The following is a 12,560-nucleotide window of genomic DNA, read 5'->3' as shown; positions in this document are numbered from 1 at the left end:
TTTGCTAAAACGTGTCATAGCTGAGCTATCAGAGTAAACAAATTGTGCAAATATTGTCATTGAGTGACTGTGAGTGTCAGTCTCATTTCATCCTACTTCAGTCACATCTCATGCAGTGAACACGAAGAGCACAGATTGGTTCCATGTGACCTCTGACCTGTCAATTACACAACAGTTCAAATGGAGCATTTCCTTTCCACTCTTTCCCCTATTTTTTTTTCCACTGGGGTTTTTTATGGCTTGCATATGTGGATAGGGTTACTGACATGTGAAAATGAGTGTGAAATGAAGTCAGTACACCCACACAGTAAAAGGCCATAAAATATTCCACACATTTCAGCATTTCAAACCATGGATCTCACATCATCAAACTGTACTTACGACCAAACTGCAGTGGTCAAACACCATACATGACATAAAGTTTTGCAATAACTCCTCTGATATCACATTCTCCAACAGCAGTAACGGGTATAATTGCCTAGGTTATAGCTTTGTTAGTATGCTAACCGACTGAAAGCCACATTTCATATACATAGAGGTTTTAAGTTTACCTACAGTTATTTTGTTATCATTTATTTCTTTTATATTGATGTACTCGGATTTATATACCTTTCTCACCTTTTTGGTTTGTTTTCCTTCATAATTATGTACTTGCTTTTAATTCATTCACCCATTCATTCAGTTATTCATAAATTTTTCCTTTTTTTTTTTTTGATTTCCCTTGGTCACACACTGGGTACTTGTGAGGCAAATATTAATTCATATCAAAACTGCCACCAGGTAACGTCTCTGTGTTAAAAGCAATGAAATGAATGCGATGACATTTCTTGCTGTGGCTTGTCTCATATAACATATACTTGATCTCTTCAGTGTCCATATACTCAAAGTCACTTAAAATTCAAGGAGTTTCCAGGACTTTTCCAGCAATTTCAAGGGCTTATTTAAGTCAAAAATACCATTTTCAAGATGTCATTTTTAGAATATCATTGCATACACAATTTTCAATATTTTTACAATATCATGACTGATCATAATTCAATATTGAAAACTGTAGGTGAATTATCAATTTTCCAGAACTTTCAAGGATTCCGTTTCACAAGGACTTTTCCAGAACTTTTTAGGAGGCTTTAAAATTAAAAGACTTTCCAGGATTGAATGGACCCTGTTTGTTTCACAATAGTGGCAAGACCAGAATTGCCAGAATTGTCTTGTACACTAGACAGGTTTCGAACAAATAGTACAGGAATTAGAAAGCCAGACTGGTCAGATTTGGTAGCACGGCACAGTCAGCCATGTTGGATATCATGTTAGCTGCTCAAATGATTTCATCATATCGACATATGTCTGGACTTCTTCCATACCCTGACTGATGAGAATTCCTCAACTCAGAGTTCACAACCTGTGATATTCAAGCCTTCAAATGAACTCCGACACTTCTGATCAGTGACTTCCGACCTAAAAACCTTTGTGAACTGAGAATAACCAAGCCTTACAAAGTATCACAAAAAACAAAGGATAAAGCATAACAATGAAATAAAATGTCCATGATTGCCCACTTTGTTTGCCAAACAATAACGTTGGCATTTTTGTCAGTAGAGAATTGTTCATTACTCACAGAAACAAAAACTGTTATAAATTTTACAATGTCAAGAACAATGAAATGAAGCGAAACAAATTGAACAGCATGACAGAACAAATCCCTCTACAGATAATCTGATCTGACCAATCATGCTTTTTCGCTTGATCCTGACACCTAACATTGCAGCTTAGTCATGACATGCATCACTTATGATAAATGCTGAAATTCAACGAAGAGATATTGATGAAGCATTGGTTTTGTAAGGGTATTACGATTGGTTGAGATTGATTGCATCTTCTGAGCTAACACGCCAGGTGTCTTAGGCTGAAGTTATTTTTAGATACTCTAATTCCAACTTCCCCCCAGAGGATGTGGTGAAAATCTGTGATGAGTTTGACACCATTACAGTCCAACTCAGGAACCCTCAATCTGTCATTGTGTGATGACGGTTGTAAAGCAACTTTCAGTTTCAGAAACAATTTACGACCTGTCAAGTGCGCTGTCCATTATCACTAAAAGCAGATGTCAGCATACTTCAATGAAGTGTACATGTACCTAACATATTTGTCCATCGCATTAATAGCAAATAAATAAATAAGTCTGAAATTGCAGGCAATTCCATAAGTTACAAATTTCTCATGAAGGAACAGATGCTAGGTTTTAATTTATGCAAGAAATTCATCATTATGCAAGTAAGATCATTCATAAAAATAATGTGATGAGTTTCACCCAAAGACTGAAGGTACAACAATGGTTACCCCCTTGACTGTTTGCAACCCAGACACAGCCCACCAACCAGTTAGAGCTGGGGTTAGGGGAAATGTCTGGCTGCAAAATGTCCAGGGGGTGTCTGTCCTAGAACAAATTTGTATGATAAGAACATGCATGAAAAGTGCAGAATGTGATCAAAAATACACATGCCCTAGGCTACAAAAATCATCCAATCTTGATTTCCTAAAAAAAGTATTTATTTATGCAGTCTATGCACTAGCTTTGCTTGAGTACATATACAATGTACATGTTGAAAAGTTAATAATTTCTTGTCAATTGAGAATATTCATCAGCCTAAAATCCTGTGTTCAGTTCTCCTATACATTTGGACTGAGCTGAGTGCTATTTTGATGTTAACCTTATTTTGGAGTTTTTGGTGTTTGCAAAGAAACATAGCCATCTACACATTCAAATCCTACTTTTGTCGATGAACACAGAGCTAGATTCCATGCACAACTTTGAATACTCTTAGTCACAAAAAATTTTGTGCACATGATTTTGAATTCAACTTTATTACATTGTTCATGATAAAGCATTTTCCACAATACACTTCAAATTTTATATCATGGGTATTGAGAAACTGTTCACAGACGAACAGACAGACATAAATAGAACCTCTGGCTCAGTACATGACTATTTTGCTGCAGAAAGGCCGGAATGGGTGGGACGACATGAAAGTTTAATTTCTCTGTGTGAAATCCAATGACTCAACTGAAATAAATGTAACTGCTAGAGCCTAGAGGAAACAGAATGCGATTTATATATAAACACCAAAGCATACATTTGTAAAATACGTAACTCATGATCATGAAGTGAAACTGAATAATGGAGACTTTCAAGAAACAAACCGATCTTTGCTGAGACTGAGAGCAAACAACCAGAGATATGGTAACAGTGGATACAAAGACCATGCACGTTCATAAAGCAGCTATCATTCAGCGCCATCATGTATAGACTTTGTGAAAATGAACAAGTTTTACCGGACGGTAATAATAAAATGCGATTTCTCACTCCGTATCTTAGTACACTTCCTTCCTCTACGTTGAAAAGGGCGCACTGCTAGCTAAGAACATGTGAAATTGTTTTACCATAATACATATTTCGAAACAACTGGTCAAAAGTTGAGAATAATCATCTGGCCCTGACAACAACTTACAAAACACATCTGTGAAATATTGTGTATTTTCACAGGTGACAAGTTCCCAAGACGTTCAGTTGCTTCTCTGAGAGCTTGCAATTGTGAGTTTGTAATCCATCTATTCATGTATCAAGACAACACTCTCACACTCTAAGAAGGCTACTTCCACATACTGTGAAGACGCTATTATATGAAGAGCATCCGGAGCTGTCAGTCACATCACTTTGTGTAATGATATTAACCACTAAACAAGCCTTTTCAGAGTTTAATAGAAATGGTTTTTCCTATCAATCGAAAATATTATCATATTAAACAAACCTAACATTCTTAATTTCAAACGTACGGATTGCATCATAGAATTCTGCATGCTGATCGTTCATCGTTTATGGTTGGTTGCTTGTTTGATTACCATAATATTATTGAAATCATCTGAATTAATGAAGAGTGTAATTTTGAAGTTTATCAAAGAAACATTTGTTACGTTGGACTACTGGACAGAATAGGTTTGATAACATATCTAACAAAAACAGCAATTGTGGGAGGTACATTCCACAGCGAGCAACTTTGTTGAAAATTGGTCTCTCGCTGAACTAAAAGCAATATGGCAAGACTATAGTAAGGCATGTTGCAAGAAAGAGTGGCAGACCTGAGACAGACTGGACCCATCTGCCTAACAGACTTAATTAATGCTTGTCTAAGGGTACCTTTTGCTGTAATAAATACAGAGATCCCCCTAGGAGAGTTGAATTGTACTGTACATGTAACGTAGCATGAGCCTAGTCTTTCCAAAAGAGAATTGATACAGGAAGTCGCACTACTTCTGAACCGCAATCACCTAAAGTGCCTCACACTACTCACAGTCACAGAACCCTTGTAAGCCAACGTCAAGTTCAAGACCACACTGCAATAAATATGACCTAACATTCTCCTCAAGATGTCCACATAATACTGCTGATTTCCACATAGATCCGTCAGGGATTCCTGGGACAATACTGACTCACATATTTATCTTACTTTAATCTATGGGTGTGTACTGTACTTAAAGATGTTTGATAGTGTGGTCTATGATTCATCACATGCCAGAGTACACACAGGTAAGTTTGTGGTATGTTGACATGGGTGTGGGTTAAATCCAGTCACCTGTATCACTCTTTAATCTCAACATTAAAAGATCAATGTACCTATTTCACGGTGACACCCAAATAACTAACTAACTCAAAACACATTTTATTTGGTACATTTATTGTATATATAACAAAAGGAAGTTTCAGAAATTCCTTGATGAGTTTAGAAACCTTGAATTGGACATCAACTCAGTTCCTCTGAGTTATAGGCCTAGTAAATTCGACAGTAAATTGGCCATCTTGCAAGATATAAGAACAAACGAGGTAAAGAAGTATCTCTGTTATGTGCTTGGTTTAGCTTCTTAAATTATACAGATACAACATATTGGATCTGACACAGACTGGCTCCCGTCACTTGGCTTTTCTTGGCAGCAGTTATTGGCTGGTCTAGGCCGTCGCATTCACCAAACAATTTACGCAACAGCGTACTGCTAACGCTAGTCTGCTGAAATTTATTTCATAATTATATTTTTTTGATATTTATATGCTCACATACTTGGAGCAAGTCCAGATCAAACCATCTTGTACTGGGACAATCCATATCCATGAACTTGGTAGAATCACAGAATACCTTGCTTCTTTGATTTCACAGGAGCACAAAATTTACTTTTACAAGAACAATTTCCATAAAAATACAATTTACTATCATAATTCACCTGCAGTGTCTGACCCCTTTTTCGACTCGCTATTCATGTATGCCATGCAGTCAGTGAATCCTTTCAGAACATCATGTAGTTTTTATATTTCACTAGAAATTAATCTGCCAGCTACATAACAGTTTTCAGTGAAATAACTCACTCACATAAGCTCCTTATCTCAACATTCTATCATTGCCATTTTGTATCTTGAATACGTTCATGCGGAAAATCATTATAAGCATTTTAGATGGAGTGATTTCAAACATCACGTCACAACAGCTTTGCACTGACAAGCTTTTTTCTGCATCACATTCACAGAATTTATACCAAGGGTTAGAGACACTTTACTTCTGTAGAGTATTTCTGTATGTAATTTTTATACACCACAAAATGATAAATGTTACAACCATATAAATTCAAACAAATCAAGGAAATTCATACCAATTAACAAACCAATCGATATAAATTCATGACTTCTGTGCTACAAAAAACGTTTTATTTTTGAAATATTTATTCAGCACGATTTCCTTATGATGTTATGCCTAATTCCCGCAGTTTGCTTCCACCTACGTTTACATGTTATGACCTTTGCACCTTGCCCCTCCCCTCCTCCAATCAACAACAACAATTCCTGCACTGGTTCTGACCATCTATGCATCAATTAATTAATCATCCCTTCAAATAAAATCATTCGTGACATGTCAGCTTACAAAGTTATTCAAGCCTATCCTCCAAAGCCCTGTGTTCCTCATCCACACACCTTTGAATAACTTCTCTATTTGTTGACGGCCTGGACTGTACTCAGAGCTGGGGGTCAAACTCCGTAACTGTCAACCTTCAGGTTTAAATAAATACTACAACAGTTGCAGACAATCGAAAAGTTTTCCATTGACTGACTTTGACTTTAGCCAATGGAAGGTCCATAAAAGGTTACAACAATCAGGATGACCTTGTTGCCATAGAAACACACATAAGTGTACAGACACCCGCACTATCAGCAATACCAAACCATCAATACAATTGACCATACACCACTATGCCCTCTGTTTTATGACACTTTTGAATACTTCGAGTCAATTTAAGAGATTTCAGGAAATTTCTTTGCATTAGTCTTGTACAAGTATATGTAATATGAAGAATTCACTGACTTGTATGGAGGAGGAATGTGTTGCATCAACTGCACATCTGAGTACACACTTCTAATTAACATGACAGCTATTCTAAACCCACTACTTGCTTTGGCATAACAACCTTTGAACCCTCTTGTGGATTTGGCAAGACCGCTTTTTTCACGACCTGGCAGATTGCACCCACAGATCACAACAAGGAGGTACCATTGGCGTTCTCAACATAATTACATCTGCACAACATTTGTGTCATTCTTGAAACCTGCACATCATACACACTGGTCTAGTAAAACTTATTTTTGTTCCTACATTTGAGATTATTTTTAATTCAAGCCAATCATCTACATGACCACGTGGTGATTGTCTCTCTGGAAGATCTATGTTCAAGTTCAATTGGTTATCTATTAGTCTTTCAAGAAGCCCTATATGTGACTGCACAAGTCTGACCCACTTGAGTTACAACTGTAAAAGTCATTGTAAGTTTTGTTATCAGGTATTATCTACAGATTCTATAGCAGGCTGACTGTCCTTCATATATGCAGCATACTAAACGAGAAAAAATAACACTTGAGATATATCTACTATGCAGTCACCAAACTGGCTGTTAACGTGTCGTGTTTGTGATATACATCCATGACACACTTCTCCATAGTTATTCATTGACAGGGCAGATGCCTTAATCTGTAAGCCATTCACGGAGCCTGAAGAGATTGGAGCGGGATCTAGCTTCCTGTAGTCCTGAAGCAAACTATCAGAGTTTATCTTCCTGTCATACAGCTGCGTTTCTTTCCACAAAACACACTAGGAAGTACTTGTTTGAATGTTTTGACTTACAAAAATTGTCACTGTCATCTTTCTCCTATTCAACATAATGTATGGTTTCCATATTGACAGACAAGATTGCAATGCTATCTCAGCTGTATCAGGTTTTGTAAACTCTCTCCTGTTTTACTTGCAAATCATTTTAACCATAAAAATGGTCAATTCAGAAATAAAATAGGTGTATATATCGTTCATCTTCACTGTCAAAAGCATATCTCTCTTTTAGTTTTAACTGCAACTGAAATTTCATACAATCATCACTTTCATGAAAGATGTGTAGTATATTGTCATAAATCATAGCTGAACCATAATATTTACCAGTCTTACTACATAAACGATGGCTTCCATTTCTTGCTTGTATATTAGTCTTGGGCCTCTCAGTAGTTTTGGTACCATAAAATACTGAGTTTTATAGTTTCACCAAAATGAAAAAGAGATCCTAGGCCACTTACATGTGAAAGTATGACATATATATGTGTTAGCAAGGAAGACTGGATAATAAAAAGCGGGCATAGAAACTGTCTGGTCTGCAATATGGAAAGATTAAATCCTTTGTCTCTCATAAAATTGGATATACCAACTGGATATTAAAGACACATCTACGGACTATAACATGGTCTGCTTATCTCCAAGTTTTATGGAAGGGCTCTTAAAAGCTCAAGCACTGAGTATAAAACAAATGTATATATACTAGACCAACCGAATTAGACACGATTCAGTTTTATATCCAGCAATACTGTATGATATAAGTGATTGTATTTGGGTGATACTATGGAACAACCGGGATTTACGCATCAATGGCAAACTTTTACATGTAATCATAGTGTTGTGCAGCCTGGGTTCATATTGTACACTCACAGGCGGAAACTAATTTGAGCTGCGGCCTTTCAGACTCACGGATAAACTCTGACCTTTCACGGGATCATTTTCGTTTACCATTACCATTTATGCATGCAATATGACACATTTGTTTACATTCAGTAAATTTATGCATACAACACAAAGATGATAATTATTATCAGCCCAATCCAGCAGAAACAAAACCTTCATCAGAATAAAATACAATTTTAAGGTAACTCTGATAAAAAATTACAGGACTGTTATTTTATGTTGCTCTCAAGTATTGTGTCAAACAGCTGCAGAATGGGATGGAGAAAATAACACATATGTAACTAATACAGTTTTTAAAATTCATGATTAACGTTAAATCAATAAGCAGTATTATCGCAGTCTAGCTTTCCATGATAATATATGTAGCCTGGGCACAGATGCACCTTAACCCAGTAAACAGGTTTGGTGTTACTCGTGTGGGGAGGGGCTGTGCCACCATACAGTATGCGGGGGCAATGACCAACCAACGATGTCAACTGTAGGTCCCTTGGAACCGGTCGTCAATGTATCCGGACCACTCGGAGAAACCAGAGATGACTGCATGTGGAAAACATGCCAGGCAGACCATACATGGTGAATTGGGGTTGAGGCACGGGTCGACAAGAACTAGAAACGTGTCCTGCACTTTGCTTTGGTACGATCTCTTCATTCAAATTAAGCTGTAATCCGGATATATGTACAGAAACTAATGTCGGACATCTTGAGGGTAAAACTCACAGGCCTACATATTTGAAATATCTTTCGCAGCTACCAACAGCAAGGTCTTTGATTTTCATACTTGAACCTTGTGATCTCAGATTAACGAATTATATTCGTGTTTGCACGACAGAGCTATATTATTGGCTACAGTGTATATACAATGGTTCTCAAAACGATTACAAATAACGAAAATGACACCAGCAAAGGTCGATCACTGCAAAATAAACTAGTAGGTTGGGTGTCTCGTACAGACCCCTCGCAAGACTTGTTCAAGAAGGCACTGACTGTTCAAGTTCCACAGAGCTTTGACCATTTTTGGTAATGGACACTCCGCTGGGTCATCTCATGTCGGTAGGTAGTACAGTCCAGAGCAACTATTACCAACTCCAGCGACGTGATAAGTAACCGGCGACAAGACAATTGTCAACGTAGCCACATTTCTGCGCCACTTTGCAAAATCATTATAGCAACGAAGTAGAGCGATTTGAATTAAAATGAGCTATTTTTGGAAGACTTGCGAAAAGGAAGTATAAGACAGAACCACCTGTACGTAAAATGAAACGATGCCACTAATAGATTAGCAAAGCAAAGGTCGGACGCAACTCCAATTACTACACAGTTAAAGTTAACTGCATGTTCTAAACGACGTCATTTCTGGACGTGACAACTTCATTTTCCACACTATCGATAATGGCAAATCCGTAATACGGACAAAATAATTGGAAAATGGCGAAGAAATGGACGAAATACCTTAAGTTCTTCAGTATAGCACTTTGAGCTGTGGTGACCTCTGAATGGCTGACTGAGATCAGAACACACACCCTACGAACCTATAGTCACATCACTCACTTTTGTATTCATCCGCGCAACATATTATCTCTTTCAAACTCACTTTTGCAATCGACGAATACACAGCCACAATTTTCAGATAGTTTGGGCAGCTCTTGATCCAAGCTTTTATGCCACGGGAGGTGACATACGACTGATTTTGTTCAATTGCAATTACAGTTGTCGCATTTATCAAAACGCGAGATCTGTGTAATGCGGTCCTATACCTACCACGCCCAGCACTGTACTGAGCACCTCACCTTTCCGCGTCTTGTGTTTTCAATTCATTAATAACACACCTACGCTCGAACTTGAGTAAATGATAATTCATAAAAAAAATCGCCAAGTTTGCATTGGGCGTTGTTTGATTTACAGATTAAGCATGATGCCTGGTACTTTGGACGCCAGTGAGTTCTTTTGCAACAGATACAGGCCGGAGTTATACTACAGTTCCAATATACAAGTCAATCGAACAAAGAGGAAAAAATTATTTACGAGTGAAAGGTAATTGTTGAACTGTGGTATCGCATTCGCGATGTCATAAAACAATAGTTTTGCACATTGAATAGCGAATTCATCGACGTTCAGGAATATATCGTTCTACCAAAGAACTCCGGTTACATTGAACTATTTCACTTTGGACGTTTACGATGGTCATGGGCATCGGGTGTGACTGACGCCTTAATTGTTTGGGGTTTTTGACCCTGGATTGTATTACAATGCACAATACATTGTGATCTTGGCCTCTATACGTAAACAATAGTTCCACTTTCGCCGGTGAACATAGTTCAGGCAGTGTCACCGCGCATGATCATTGATGATCCATCTGTTATTGCAGGTGATACACCTTTGCTCATGTGTACAACCCGTGAAATTTCTGTTATCGAGATTGAAAGTACCATCTATGATATCCTATACCTTTGTTCATCTTCGCAATTTTCCAAATTTATAATTTTACATTGTAAAGTAAGTATTGTATGCAACTGTCACGTCTCTACGCAGGTTGTTGTAGCCTAATATCACTATGTTTATTTACACATCAATTTAAACTTAGACTGCCCCAGTGTCGCTGCATCCTCTTTTCTCTCCGAGATAAAATTTTTGCTAGCTTTGAGTCACGTAAAGAAAATCGAAAGTGCACGTAGGCATCTCACACTGCACCGGAAAAAAAACTTCGAGATCAAAAGTCGGGTAAAATAACATCTAGGGTACTAGTTAGTATTATATTGCGCGTCTTGGCCCGATTATGACGACTTCATGTGTGCCAGGATGACGTCTCGGCCTACACAGTTTGAGATAGACTTTTCGGTGCCGAACTTCTGACAAAGCCCACGTACGCACTTTGCGGTATTTATACCTTACCGTGTACGATTACAAAACTGATTATTTTTTGTTGGTTTTTGCTGTTGTTATTTTTTTCCCATGACACCCTGCGGAGTGGAACGAGAAATCGTCATTCGTATATATTCAATAAAGAAGTCAAAACATATTATATTTAGGTTTAGTGCGTCAGTTCCAAAACAACCTTCTAATAGTATGTACAAGATCGATTACTGCAATTTTAACTACTTAAACGTATAAAAACAGACCAAAGAGGACTACAGCAGCCTCCGACACAAATCAAGAATTCTGGTATCATAAAATCGATTCCTTTTACCGCTAGGTAGGCTACTAGTATCTGCAAACTGGTTGGTCAAAGCATCGTTTTTGGACTTTATACTTGAAATAGACTCCCCTGTTTCACAGGAATGAATTGTGTTCCGATGACAACGACATGCGATGATGATGATGATGATAGCGATGACGCCCTTGCTCCTCTGCGGACCCGTAAAACACGTGAAGACGCGACAGTCAGCCCCCTCACTACAAACTTCTTGGACTTAGTACCGGGTAATAGTATAACAACAGCAACAACCACTATAATTACAATCACCATTTCCTTCGTCATCATCATCATCATCATCATCATCATCATTATCACGTAGGCCTACCTCTGCTTGCAGTATGCTGTTGCTACTGATGACCTGAAACGCCGAACTTCGACCTAGATACTGAGTACCTCGTTTATCACTCAATATTCCTGGGGTTCGACAGGTTGGTCAGCCACATAGTCGTCACGTGATACAGGTGTACTGCGTTGTGATCGAGGGGTCGGATATCGCGTCGCCCCCGGTATGCGGTAGGATAGTGAGAGACTCTGGGTCTGTACTGTTTGTTTGTATATTGCTTTTTCTTTCGATCGTGTATTTGACACTGACAAGCCTTCATTTAAGATTACGATGAAAACGGTGCATTTTGATGATGTTAATGTTTTTATACCTCATTTCAGTGGAATTCCGTGTACTTGTTACAGATGCACAGCGAAAGTTAGGTCTTAAGCTTTTCCAATCATCGATCATGAAAACCCCATCCAACGAGATTGAACCAGATAAATGTTTAAACATACGTTGATTTCCACGCTGTTCTTTAATATTCACCACAGATCAAAAGGTAGAGAGAAAGAATCTGGCCTGTAAAACCGGAGAGGTTGCGCCTTGACGTTTGTGATGCGACCAACCTCCGGGCGGATTATGGCCAGGACCATGTACTACATACAAAGAACGTAATCTTGCAACCTGTCTTGACCCGCGATACGGCATGTCATTTTTAAAAGGTATAATGCGGTCAAAGGGGTCAAACGCTTCATAATAACATTCCAGAGAAGGTAGATCTATAGAAAGCAGCAGGCCAAAGTAACTTTGACGACACTCTCTCGCTCTCAGACCGAGCACAGTTGAACTCCGGTGCGCCAGTTTGCGATTTTTGAATAATAATTAGAACTGGTTCGTTTGGTAAATTATTTGAACAGAGTGGTCTATCGAGCTATCCAAAACAATAAGGAGACTCGACTTCCTGATGAGATTGAACTGAAAACAATTTGTTTCGACCCGATTCAGTAGACAA

At 38.1% G+C, this 12,560-nt stretch overlaps 1 protein-coding gene across 2 annotated transcripts in view; it reads right to left on the bottom strand.

Moving 5' to 3' along the window:
• Positions 1 to 9,726, bottom strand: part of LOC139143594 (advillin-like) — a 69,380-nt gene extending 59,654 nt beyond the window's left edge. For both annotated transcript variants that reach the window (XM_070714055.1, XM_070714054.1), the window contains exon 1: positions 9,540 to 9,726. The gene's annotated coding sequence lies outside the window, so the exon portion shown is untranslated. The remainder of the gene's footprint in view (positions 1 to 9,539) is intronic.
• Between the last annotated feature and the right edge of the window lie 2,834 nt (positions 9,727 to 12,560).

Source organism: Ptychodera flava, chromosome 11, assembly GCF_041260155.1.
Source record: "Ptychodera flava strain L36383 chromosome 11, AS_Pfla_20210202, whole genome shotgun sequence".
In the NCBI taxonomy this organism is placed as follows: domain Eukaryota; kingdom Metazoa; phylum Hemichordata; class Enteropneusta; family Ptychoderidae; genus Ptychodera; species Ptychodera flava.
The sequence above is the reverse complement of the archived record's forward strand: the minus strand, read 5'-3'. Positions and strand labels throughout refer to the sequence as shown.